General features: G+C 47.0%; 1 protein-coding gene across 4 annotated transcripts in view; it reads right to left on the reverse strand.

Annotated features, from left to right (window-relative positions):
- The window catches only part of Dag1 (dystroglycan 1), a 60,614-nt gene extending 48,865 nt beyond the window's left edge, over positions 1-11,749 (reverse strand). Inside the window, exons 1-2 of one of the 4 annotated variants that reach the window (XM_032910608.1) lie at positions 11,592-11,749; positions 1,811-1,862 (exon numbers count right to left, since the gene is read on the reverse strand). The gene's annotated coding sequence lies outside the window, so the exon portion shown is untranslated. The other 3 variants (XM_032910605.1, XM_032910606.1, XM_032910604.1) reach the window with 3 other exon arrangements.
- Positions 11,750-12,348: the final 599 nt, after the last annotated feature.

Genomic DNA, 12,348 nt, shown 5'->3' on the forward strand with positions numbered 1-12,348 from the left:
GTGGGGCTATGTGCACATAAGTACAGGTGCCTTTGAAGGCTAAAAGTATTGGATATGCTGGAACTAGAATTACAAGTGGTTCTGAGTGGCCTGAGTGGATGCTGAGAATCAAACTCCTGTCTTCTGGAAAATCTCTCCAGCCCCTGGGATCCCAGAAGGTGGAAGGCCGAAGTAAGTTACAGGTCAGTCTGGGATATAGAGAGATTTGGATACTAGACTGGGGAACTTACCAAGATCCTGTCTCAAAATTTAAAAGGTCTGGGGATCTAGCCCAGTGGTAAAGCACTTGCCTACCATGCTCAAGCCCCAAGTTTGATCCCCAGTAATACACATGCAAACTAGCTAGAAAACGAACCCAACTTTAGAGAATAATTTAAGCTAATTATTTATGACAGAAGTATTTATGACAATCAATGAGGAACTTTATTTGCACCATAGAAAATCTTAGAAAATCTTCAGTTATTTTTATTTTATGCGTATGGATGTTTTACCTGCATGTATGCCTGGTACCTGCAGAGGCTAGGGGTCCAAGCCTCTGGAACTAGAGTTATGGACAGTTGTGAACAACTGTGTGAGGCCTGGAAACCAAACTCATGCGATGGTAAAGCAGAATGTACTTTTCACTGCTAGATGTACTTTTAACTCCATTTCTCTGGCACAATGTTACCAGCACAGCTACAGGGATAAAAGATAACCAGAACACTTGCAAAATCAAAGGAAGAATGTCTTCAAATGTCATTATTTTGAAACCCACACTATGTATGCTAACCTAATCATAACTTTGTTGTTGGAAGCAGGTCTTCTATGTAGACCCAGTAGTTAGAACTCACTCTGTAGACCAGGCTACCCTTGAACTCAGAGAACCATTGTGCCTGTCTACAAGCGCTGAGATTAAAGACCTGAGTCACTACTGCCTGGCAAAAATTAATTCTTAAAAAATTCAACGGGGTTGGGGATTTAGCTCAGTGGTAGAGCGCTTGCCTAGCAAGCACAAGGCCCTGGGTTCAGTCCCCAGCTCCGAAAAAAGGAAAAGAAAAATAAATTCAAGGGCAGCTTGGGGGTGTGGGGGCAAACACACCTTTAATCCCAGCACTTGTGAGGCAGAGGCAGACAGATCTCTGAGTTTCAGGTCAGCATGGTCTATACAAAGTTCTAACCCACCCACCGCCTCGTAGTAAAACCCAGTCTCAAAACAAACTCCATTGTTTTGTTCCAAAATATAAATATCATTTAGTAAAAAGAATTCCATAAGGGAAGTTTGTTCATAAATACCCACCTTTAAGTAAAAAACAACTTCCATAGAAATAAAGAGCAAATACCAAAAAAGGCAACCAAGTTGGGCACTGGCCACTGTTTCCCTGAATATGACACACCCTGTCCAAGTGTTTCACTCGCCCTTGAACTCCCCGCCAACTGGCACCGTCACCAGGGGCTATGACTGTCTCAAAAAGAATGGATCTGTGGCAATACATACTCTTAAAGTTGGGGAATATTTAGATTTGGTCTGTGTGGCTACAAAAATCGTTGGCCCCTTGGACCAGCCCAGGATAAAGGTCCTTGCCACCCACACCTGATGACCTGAGTTTGAACCCCAAGACCCAGTGGTGAAGGGAGAATGTAGCCCAGTGATAAACAGTGCCTGCCTAACATGCTTTAGAGCCTGGGCGCCATCCCCAGAAGCCACTAAGTAAGTCAGAGTATTATCTGACAGCTCCATCCTCACTGTTGCAGCTTCAGAACCGAATGGTTGGCCATGTTTCCTAGGAGCTCACTATCCCTCTCCTTTTTCTTTTCCAGTGTCTTACCTCACCTTCCAGTGTCAGGCAGCTTTGAAAGCCTTATCTTCCTGGAGAGCACAGGCCCTGTAGAAACAGAAGAATAGTGGTGAGTGCCCAAACTGAAAACACCAACCCGAGGAAGCAGGGGCCGTCCCCTCAGTCTTCTGCCCATGTCACCCAATAGTCACCTGCTTGTGAAAGACCACTGTAAAGAAATGAAATGATTTACGTGCAGTCCACTCAAGACCAAAGTTATGAAGCTTAACATAGCAAAGACATAAAATTAACTCCAACATCTTTTTTGTGTTTTGATTTTGTTTCTTCTTCATGTTGCCCAGACCAGCTTTGAACTCAAGATCTTGCACACTCCACCTTCCAGAGCTGAGATTCCAAGTGTGTGCCGCTGTTCCGGGTTCTGTTGTTTCCCAGTGCCCCACTCACTTTAGTTTCTTGAGACAAAGTCTTTCTCTGTATCCCTGGCTGGCTTGGAACTCTCCATGTAGACCATGCTGGCCTTGGCCACACATTCTGCCTGTCTCTGTCTCCCAAGACTAAAGGTGTACACCATCATGCTCAGCTCTGTTTTTAAAACGGGTTCCCATACAACCCAAGCTGCCCTCTAACTCAGCAGTGTAAACTTCTAATCCTCCTGCCTCTACCTGCCAAGTGCTGGGACTACAGGACTATGTCACCATATGACATATGTGCTCATCTGTCTTTATGTATGTACAAATCCACGTATACCCACAACGTGTGTGCCTGGGGTCAGCAAAGGTCAGAACAAAGGATCAGATGCCCTAGAACTGGAGTTATGGGTGACTGTGAGCCACCTATAATTTCTGAAAGCCAAACTAGGGTCCTCTGTAAGAACAGCAAGTGCATGCGCCATCTCGGCTCCATTGTTTTGATTGTGTGTGTGCGTGCGGGCGTGTGTGTGTGTGTGTGTGTGTGTGTGTGTGTGTGTGTGTGTGTGTATCCGTGTGTCTGTGTCTAATATCCAACTAGCATCATCATCCCTGTTTTGATGGGGTGTGTGTATACACCTGTTGTTTCTCTCTCTCTCTCTCTCTCTCTCTCTCTCTCTCTCTCTCTCTCTCTCTCTCTGTGTGTGTGTGTGTGTGTGTGTGTGTGTGTCTCAGCTGGCATCATCATCCCTGGCTCATCCGGTCCTGGGGATTGAACCAGTGTTTTATGCATGCCTGGCAATTAAGAATCCTCTCAAAGAACTACATCTTCCGCCTCCCTATTGATATTTAAAACAAAAAACAAAAACAGGATACTAGAGGGAATGATCTGCTGAGTATTTTTCACTTTCTTTTTTCCTTCTTCCTTTTTTGGGGGTTGTTTTGAACAAAGTCTTAGCTGGTAACCCAGGGAGGCTGGAATGTCCTAAGTAGCTTGGGTTTGTCTTGCACTTTAGGGCAGCTCTCCTGCTTTAGCCTTTAGTACTGAGATTATAGGCTTGAGCAAATATACCTGTCTCCAGTTGGTTTTGGAGATTGATTTATTTTTTATATTTATTTTTATGTGTATGAGTGTTTTGTCTGCATATACATGTCTGTTCACAACATGTGTTTAGTGCCCACAAAGGCTGGAAGAGGGCAATGGGTTCTCTGGAACTGGAGTTAAAAATGCTGTTAGCTAGGGGTTGGGGATTTAGCTCAGTGGTAGAGCGCTTGCCTAGCAAGGGTAAGGCCCTGGGTTTGGTCCCCAGCTCCGGGAAAAAAAAAAATGCTGTTAGCTGCCATGTGGGTGCTGGGAACTGGCCCTGGGTCCCAAGTGCTCTAAACCATTGAGCCTCCTCTCCAGAACCATCAGCTGAGTTTGAACTTTTTGTTGTTGTTGTTTTGTTCAGATAGGGTCGCACTACATAGTCCTGACTAGCCTGAAACTTGCTATGTAGACCAGGCTGGCCTAGAATTCTCAGGGATCCACCTACCTCTGCCTCTGTGCTAGGATTAAAAGCATGTACCTGGCTCCAGCTGAGCTCTTCAGTTTTTGGTTTTTGTTTTTACATTTATTTGGGAAGGAACACCACAGTACATGTGGAGATCAGAGGGCAACTCGTGGGGCTGATGCTTTCCTTCTGCATGTGAGTGTTGGAGATGGACTCGGTTGTCAGGACTGATGACAAGTGTCTTACCTGCTGAGCCACCTCATCGGCCTTTTTCAGTTACACGACCTTGTTGTTTAGAATTCTGTTATTCTAACTTTTTCTTACAGTATTGATTCTGTCCAAGCTGGAAATGTAGCTGCTAGCTGACTGCTTATTAAACACGTTTAAAACCCAGGATTTGATCCCAGTGCTTATCAACTGAGTGTGGTGGTGCACGTCTGTAATCTTAGTACTTGGGAGCTACGAGCAAAAAGATCAGAAGTTGGGGGTTGGAGAGATGGCTCAGTGGTTAAGAGCACCCGACTGCTCTTCCAGAGGTCATGAGTTCAATTCCCAGCAACCACATGGTGGCTCACAACCATCTGTAAAGAGATCCCATGCCCTCTTCTGGTGTATCTGAAGACAGCTACAGTGTACTTATATATAATAAATGAATAAATCTTTAAAAAAAAAAAAAAAAAAAAAGATCAGAAGTTGAAGGTCACCTTCCATTAAATAGCAAGTTTGGTCATCTAACACTGAGTTTGAGGCCAGTCTGGGCTACAAAGACCCTGACTCATTCATTCATAGATAGACAAACTGACAAGACAGACACAGAGACAGATGCACAGACAGACATACACACACAGAGACAGACAATATACACTTGTGTATTGTGTGTCTGGGGTAGAAATATAAATCTGTAGTAGGGTATCTGCACAAGAATACTCTACAGAGGTTGGGGATTTAGCTCAGTGGTAGAGCGCTTGCCTAGCAAGCGCAAGGCCCTGGGTTCGGTCCCCAGCTCTGAAAAAAAGAAAAAAGGAAAAAAAAAAGAACTGACTCTACAAAGTTATCATCTGACCTCCATACATGTCATGCACACATATGCCCTCAGAAACACACATCACACACCCAAATTTTAAAAACATACAATACACACATATATTTTACATATGCATAAAAATTTAAATAAAAATATCAGGCATGGGGGTTGGGGATTTAGCTCAGTGGTAGAGCGCTTGCCTAGGAAGCACAAGGCCCTGGGTTCGATCCCCAGCTCCGAAAAAAAGAACCAAAAAAAAAATATATATATATCAGGCATGTGCTAACACTACTGGAAAAGCAAAGGCAGGAGGATCACTTCCAGTTCAAGACCATCCGGGCCTACATGGTAAGTTCCAGATGAGCCAGAGCTTGAATGGGACATTGTCTCAAACAAACAAAAAACCAAATAAAAGAAAATATGAGCCAAGGAAGTCTGTGTACTGCTTGAGTTCTGTACAGGTTTACTGCACAGGATGACTTAACCATCCTTGCTATCTATAGTCTATGAACCTGTGGTAATGCAGCCCATCTCTCTCCACCCGCACCTAAAGAAAAAACTGCTTACTTACCAAACCCAAGCAACAGAAAAATAGGAAACCCTATTCGTTAAAGCTAAATTAGGCCCTGTAGCTGGTGCAATTTTGTAAACTACTCTAAATCTCTATTTATAGAAACTGCTGTCTGAGCAGTATTACTAGTGATCAGAGTAAAGGGAGATGGACGGCCAGGACGAAGAATGAGTATATAACTGAGAAGGACTGCCCGTTTTCTTCCATTGGCTGCTTGAGGTTTTTGCTGGGACGGCTTTGATTCTGGTGGGAAGTTGTCTACATTGAGACAGTGCCTCACTATGTAGCACAGGCTGGCCTCCAAATTGCAGCCTCAGCATGAGAGTTGAAATTACAGGACCATTACTCCCAACCTAGGAGACTACTTGACTATCCTAAAGTATGAGCTACCAAAGACTTAGTGTGAGCTGGGTGGTGGCTGAGGCATGCCTTTAATTCCAGCACTTGAGAGGCCAAGGTAGACAGAGCTCTGTGAGTTCAAGGCAGCCTGGTCTATCAGGGGAGTTCCAGGATAGCCATACACAGAGAAACTGTCTCGAAAAACAAGACACAACGACAACAACAAAAACACCACAAAAGACCTAGTATGAAATTATCAGACTGACTAGCAAGACCATCACCTTACTCTCAGCCTACAGTGTCAACACAGTCAAGTGGAGAAGACAGGAAGAGGGTCTAGTAAGAAGTAGTTTGGAGGGCTGGAGAGATGGCTCAGAAGTTAAGAGCACTGACTGCTCTTCCAGAGGTCCTGAGTTCAATTCCCAACAACCACACGGTGGTTCACAACCATCTGTAATGGAATCTGATGCCCTCTTCTGGTGTGTCTGAAGACAGCTACAGTGTACTTACAACATAAAAGAATAAATAATAAAAAGAATAAACAATTCTACCTACCATCACCTGCCATTTCACTGGCATTCTTAAAGGTTAGAAAACTATGCTTCTTGGCACACACCTAAATCCTAGCACTGAGCAAAGGAAGGAGAATCACAAGACACAGGCGTGCCTGGGCGACAGACTGAATGCCAGGCTAACCTGAGCTACACACTGAGACTTGTCCAGAGGGGAGAGAGGAGAAAAGTTATGAAAGCCAGCCATGATGGTACAGACTCCTAATTCTAGTACTCCAGATACTGGCACAGGAGGATTGCACGTCTGAAGCTAGCTTGAGCTAATAAGATTTGCCTCAAAAACAAAAACAAAACAAAACAAAAAGAACCAATTGGGAGATGAGAAGCAGCAATATACCACTAGTGTGCAAAAGTAGAACCAATCCTGCCAGTTACAGAGACACAAAGTGTTCTTTGTAGCAGAAGTGATAGCTTTCGGATTCCAAGTCCCTGCTTGGTCATGTCCTGACCTTTCTACTCAACAACTCCTGTTTTGAACATAGTTTCTCTCCACCTCACTCCTTACTACTGACCTGGTGGTTCCAGTCCAGGAGCTCCCCACAGGACCAAAGCAACAACTAACACTAATACACAGATGCTGCTTCTTCCCTTTTTTTTTGGTTCTTTTTTTCGGAGCTGGGGACCGAACCCAGGGCCTTGCGCTTCCTAGGCAAGCGCTCTACCACTGAGCTAAATCCCCAACCCCGTGCTTCTTCCCTTTTTATTATGGATATGGATGCTTTGTCTACATGTGTACCTGCACACCAGCTGCAGGAATCAGAGTTATAGAAGACTGTGAGCCACCATGTGGTTGCTGGGAACTGAACTCAGGACCTCAAAAACAGTCAGTGCTCTTACCTGCTAAGCCATCTCTCCAACCCTGACTAATACTTCTTAAAAAGCAAAACAGATCATTACAGCTATGCTCCAAGACCTTCAGTCCTCCCAATTCTTCTAAGGCCCTCTATGTAGCTAGATTCTGGCTCCAACCCAACCTTCCAGAATATCCAATGAGTAAGTGTCAAGTCTTTGGCGGCTGTTTACACTTTTAATTGCAGATAGTAACCATCCTGCTGCTGAGTTATATACCTGTGTGTGCACGTGCGTGTAGGTACCTATAAAAGCTAGGAAGCTAGAACTCCCTAGAGTAGCGTTACAGGCAATTGGGAGCTACACCACATGGGTTCTGGGGACTCAACTCGGATCTGCTACAAAAAATGTCAAGGACTCTTAAATCGTTTTTATTTTATGTGTATGACTGCCTGAATGTACTATATGATGACCAGAGATGTAAGAAGAAGGCACTGGATCCGTTCTACACTCAAGTTCCAGAGCCACCTGTGGAGGCTGGAAACTGCATCCGAGGCCTCTGAAGAATGAAGGTCACTAGACCACGAAGCTACCTTTATCTTTGTAACTTCCTCCAACAAGATTTTATTTCTCAGGGCCAAGCATGGTGGCGTGGCACTAGCATTCAGGAGGTGAACAGCAGGAGAATTTGAAATTCAAGGCGGTCTTCAGCTATACAGGGAGTTTGAGACCAGCTTGCACTACATGGACTTTCTCTCAAACACACACACAAAGGCCAGGCAGTGGCGGCACATGCCTGATTCTAGCACTTGGGAGGCAGAGGTGGGTGGATCTCCATGAGTTTGAGGCTAACCTGGTCTACACAGTGAATTCCAGGACAGCCAGGGATATACAAAGAAACCCTGTCTCAAGAAAACATACATACATACAAACAAACAAACAAACAAACAAACAAACAAACACAAGAGACTGGAGAGATGGCTCAGCAGTTAAGAGCATTTGCTGCTTTTCCTGAGGCCGAGTTCAGACCCCAATACCCCAATACATTGGAGGGTTAGGAACTGTCTCTAACTCCAGCTCCAGAGGATCAATGCCCTCTTCTTTAGGAACCTACACCCACTAGGTGCTGATGCATACACAAAAATAAAAATAAATCATTAAAGATAAATACATAAAAAAAGAAAAAGAAAACATAACAACAAAATTCCTAACTTTATATTGTATGATAAAATGTGAACATGTTCTTTTTTTTCTGTAGCTCAATTTCTTCAACCACTACAAAAATTTCAGGGAGCTGGACTAATGACCGTACACTGGCGTGTGTGTTGAAGGGAAGGATTTGGATCCCAAGCTGGGCAGGACTGCATGTACCTCTAACTCCAGAGACAACAGTACTGGGGTGGTGGGGGATGGACAGGCAGACCCCAGGAACAGTACTGGGGTGGTATGGGATGGACAGGCAGAGCCCGAAGCCATGGAGCCAGCACGTCTAGGTAAAGTGATAAGTCTAGTGAGAGGCTCTGTATGGAGTAATGGAGAATGACGCTCTCCTCGGCTTCCACTTATAAGTGTACCCCCTCATGGATGTGTGCTAAGCGACACACACACAAGTTCTCAAAAATTTTCTCCTGAGTATCAAAACAACGCAAACAAAGCAGAAATGCAAGGCCCTCAACTGCAAACGGTTTATCAGTCCACGCCATTACTGACCTAGGAAGTGGGAGAAACTACCTACATTTGTAAGGTAAAACACAGTTTGTCAAGCATGATGGCTGAGCCTTTAATCCCCGCACTGAGGAAGCAGAGACAGAAGGCTCTCTGAGTCTGAAACCGGCCTGGTCTATTCAGTGAGTTCTAGGACAGCCAGAGCTAAAGTAATGAGACCCTGTCTCAAGGAAGAAACAAAAAGAAATGCAATGCCCCAGATGCAAGTACAGGATACACGTTAGTTGGAAACATGGTTTCGCAGCACAGTTCAGACTGCCCTATAACTCCCAACCTCAGGATCTTGTCTCAGATTCCTTGAATCCTAGGATTTACAGCTACCACACTATGCTAAGCTAGAAGGTTTTTTTTTTTTTTTTTTTTTGGTTCTTTTTTTTTTCGGAGCTGGGGATCGAACCCAGGGCCTTGCGCTTGCTAGGCAAGCGCTCTACCACTGAGCTAAATCCCCAACTCCTAGAAGGTTTTTTTAACAATCAAATGCTAGATCTCTCCTTTTCTAAGCATCAATACCAATTAAAGCAAACTCCCCCCCCCATTCCTCCAAGCCCCATCATTCTTTTTTTTTTTCCCCATCATTCTTAATAGTTAACAGACAAGCAAACCTATCAACCACCCTATTCAGCAGTCAAGAGTTTTAAAGGTTAAGTATAGCGGCTCAGGTCTAATCCCTGAATTAAAGAGGTAAAGGTAGAAGGTTCAGTAGTTTAATGCTAGTCTCACTACTAAACAGGTTTAAACCAGCATGGGCTTCAGGAGACTCTGTCTCAACAACCAAAAGTTTGGAGATTTGTTTTGGGGTTTCAAGCTTAGAACTTCACTCATGATATGCAGAATCTCTCTACCCTATAGCTTTAAAACCCACTCCTGCGTACTCATGAATTCGGGGTTCCTCCTTCATTAGGCTCGCCATTCACCTCAGTCTCCCCATCAATATGGCTCGTCCTCCCTCCTCTCCCTTGGCTGACTTTACTACCAGAGGTCCTGACATCTCTCTCTGACCCTCCCTACATGCCAGCAACATGTCTCTTTCTTCTAAGCTTCATCTAGATTATGCCACTCAAATGATTAAAAGCACTCTCAAGCTCCTGTGCCCTGAGGTTGGAGCTCCTATGTGCAAAGAAGGCCCAGAGCTCCCACCTGTCTAGCTGGAAGACTCCCAGACACTATTTTAGACACTCGTGTACATGTGGTTCCAAGTGTACCAGCCTTTATGTCCCCCAGCTAATTCTTGTTGGCCCTGAAAGCCACGTATGGCTCAGGAAGTCTCTCTTCTGGCTACCATGTAAGCACATTCTGTAGGCAGCAGCAACTAATCACAGGTTCTGATTCTCACTCATTGAACCCAAAGTCAGTTCTTAAGGACAAAGCAAGACGCATTACATGGGGCCCCAAGTCCTACCCAGAAGTCTTCAGGAAGTAAACCCAAACATTCACTCAATGAATGCATTTTGCCAAATCAGTTTTTTTAGAACGATGAGGACTTGCCCGATGACAATTTCAACAATTTCAACGGAGGTACATATCAACAATGCTTTCACGTTCCCATCCGGTGCGGTCTGCACAGTGCTACTCACTCCTACCTTCACACAGGATCCCACGCGGCTTGCAACTAACTCCCTACTGAAATCTGATTTCTCCGACAGCCCCTATGTCCTTTAAGCATGCAGGCCATGTCCTTGACTTCAAGGCAAAAAGAATTTCAATTCTCCATATTTAAACCATCGATCTGTACAACCATTTACGGTGGAATTCTTTGTCGGAGCCAGAACATTCTAAAAGTATGTCTCTTGTCTATTAAGCACAATATAAGCTGACATAATTGCAACGCCCCATCTCCATCAGACTTCCAAAACATCTGGAAGCACACCCAACTCTAGCTGAAGTTATGTTCTATAAACACCACCCTCACTTCACGAGTCTGGCTTCCACGCCAAGAACTACTTCTACTGGCTTATTTAGGGAAACAGCAGGCTGGACTCTTAAGTTAGACCTCTAGGCTATAAAGGTACTGTCCCAGACTAGGCGGACCAGTCAAAACTTCATCACCACCATATAAACTAATCCTGATGTAATTCAACTTAACAAAAGCTTCTCGAATTGTAGAGATTAAAAGGTGTGTTTTTAATTGACCGTTGGATTTGTCAATAAATGAACTTGGAAGTTACGGCAAAAAGATTGAGTCGGCGCGGTGTTTCCTGTGGGAACATTTTTCAAATAAGCTCGCAAGTGAACCTGGTTTCCCACTGCAAAGGTAGTAAAGGAGGCTTCCAAAGAAGTACAACCGAGGGGGAGGAAAGAACCCCAAGACGCGGAGCAGCTCAAAGCAAGAGGCGGGGGCGGCGCCCTTCCCAGCCTCTGGCAGGAGCCCCACAGTGGAGATGCCGCCTAACTGGGCCGCGACCCCCACTGGAAACCGGGAGGCAGCCCGCAGGCCGCACACGCCCGCGGTCGATGCACAGGCCCCGCGTTCCCGGGAGCGCGGGCCGGGGCTGAGGCCTGGCCCGTCGCCGCGGCGCGCAGCTCCGGCCTCCAGCCTTCAGCCACCGGACAGAGAGCCGAGGGGCGGCTCCGCACGGACGGCGGCGCCGCCTCCTCACCCGCAAGGACGTCCGTGGCCGTGTCCCCGCCCCGGGCCGAAAGGGAGCAGCAGCAGGTGTTCCGCGGAAGGCTCGGCCGGCTGCAGCGGGGATCGCGGCCCCAGCAGGAAGGCACCGGGAGGCAGAGGCGGGCGGCGCACTCACCCAGCACCACGGGCCGGCCGCGGCAGGTGTTCGCTCCTCCGGGCCCAGGGACACCGCCGCCACTCCCCGGGGACTCCGCGCGAAGCTGCCGCTGCTGCCGCCCCCGAGCCCCAGGAGCGCGAGCGCCGCGCCGCAGCCTCCGCGCGATCACGTACCGAGCGGTGAGAGGGCGCCGAGCGCGAGGGCGGGGCGCGCGGCCGGAGCCTAGCAACCGCCTGACACGCGAGTGCGGCAGCCAATCCCACGGCCGACTCTGAGCGGCGCCGACTGGCCTTCAGCGCGCGGCCCGCTTCTGCCTGCGTCGCTGGCCCCGCAGCGCGCCGCACCCGCGCACAGGCCCCGCCTCGTCCCGCACCTCTCTGCCCATTGGCCTGTCACGCCCCCGCCCCAAAAGCCACGCCCCAACGTAGAGGCCCCGCCCCCGAAGTCGACCAAGTGGGTCCCGGGACACGCCTTAGCCAGTCCGGGTAGCCGGGAGCCCTTGCTAACTGTGGTGGGGGAGGGGCACCCTTCCCAACTTCTCCGGAAGAATAAACCGAGGTATGGACAGGCCGGCGAACCGGTCCGGCCACAGCAAGCCACCAGACAACTGCCCACTAATTTCCTTCGAGCAAAAATCAAGCTACATCTAAACCATTCACTCAGGAAGCGCCCTCCGAATTGCAAAGGAAAAGGCATTGTTACCCTCTCTTTATTATAGATGGAGAAACTAAGGCCAGATCTGGGTGGGTGGGCAGGAAGGTAACCCATTTCTTTAGTGCTTACCATACAACAGGCTTCCCCTCCCCCTCCTTGGAAGGCTAAAATCCAATGCCTCCTCTGGAGCTCAAAATAGCTCTGACCCGCTAGCACAGGTCATTCACCCCCGGTGGCCCACATTCTTTAGATGGGTGGTTACTGCTAGAATCTGGC

This window comes from Rattus rattus, chromosome 8 (assembly GCF_011064425.1).
Source record: "Rattus rattus isolate New Zealand chromosome 8, Rrattus_CSIRO_v1, whole genome shotgun sequence".
Lineage (NCBI taxonomy): Eukaryota > Metazoa > Chordata > Mammalia > Rodentia > Muridae > Rattus > Rattus rattus.